This window comes from Chrysochloris asiatica, unplaced genomic scaffold, assembly GCF_000296735.1.
Source record: "Chrysochloris asiatica unplaced genomic scaffold, ChrAsi1.0 scaffold00039, whole genome shotgun sequence".
In the NCBI taxonomy this organism is placed as follows: Eukaryota; Metazoa; Chordata; class Mammalia; order Afrosoricida; family Chrysochloridae; genus Chrysochloris; species Chrysochloris asiatica.
Window position 1 is genome coordinate 19,190,263 of NW_006408557.1, and position 669 is coordinate 19,190,931.

Below are 669 nucleotides of genomic sequence, written 5' to 3' on the forward strand. Positions count from 1 at the left end.
TACAGAGCCATTGTGCTCCCAGTATCAATTGTTGTTGTTAAATGCTGTCAAGTCAGTTTCAACTCTTAGAGACCCTGTAAGTTTCTGAGGCTAACAAACCTTTGCCGTAGCAAGGTACTAAAAAATAGTTTTAATTGATGAACTAAGAGGCCTAGGTGTAAGACTACCTGTCCCAACTTTATGGAAAGCTTCATAAAAATGCTGCTGAGTACTATGGCAATGGTATTTTTAACTTGAATGTCAATATAACATGTCATGTACCCTCAGTCCCAAAAGATATTCAGAGCAAAGATACCAAAATAACAGATGGATATAAAGCATCCCATTGTTACCACAGGTGCTGTTTAAAAATGTAATATTGCTTTGTTTGTTTTCTTGAACCAAACAAGTTGTGTAATCTGCCTAAAGAGTTTCAAAATGTCTTATGTAGTATATAAGAGTCACAAGTTATTTGAGGACAATGGAGCAATCAATATTAAAAGTCTAAATGTACACTTATTTCTGGGGATGGGAAATATAACACCAAATATGAGTAAAGTGTGCACAGCTGGACTGAAGTAAGACAGTCACTAAGAAATATGATAGGTAGGAAAAGGATGACATATACAACTATGCAACAGCAACTTAAAAATAGGAGTGTGAGTATAAAGTATATATGTATGCAGGCAA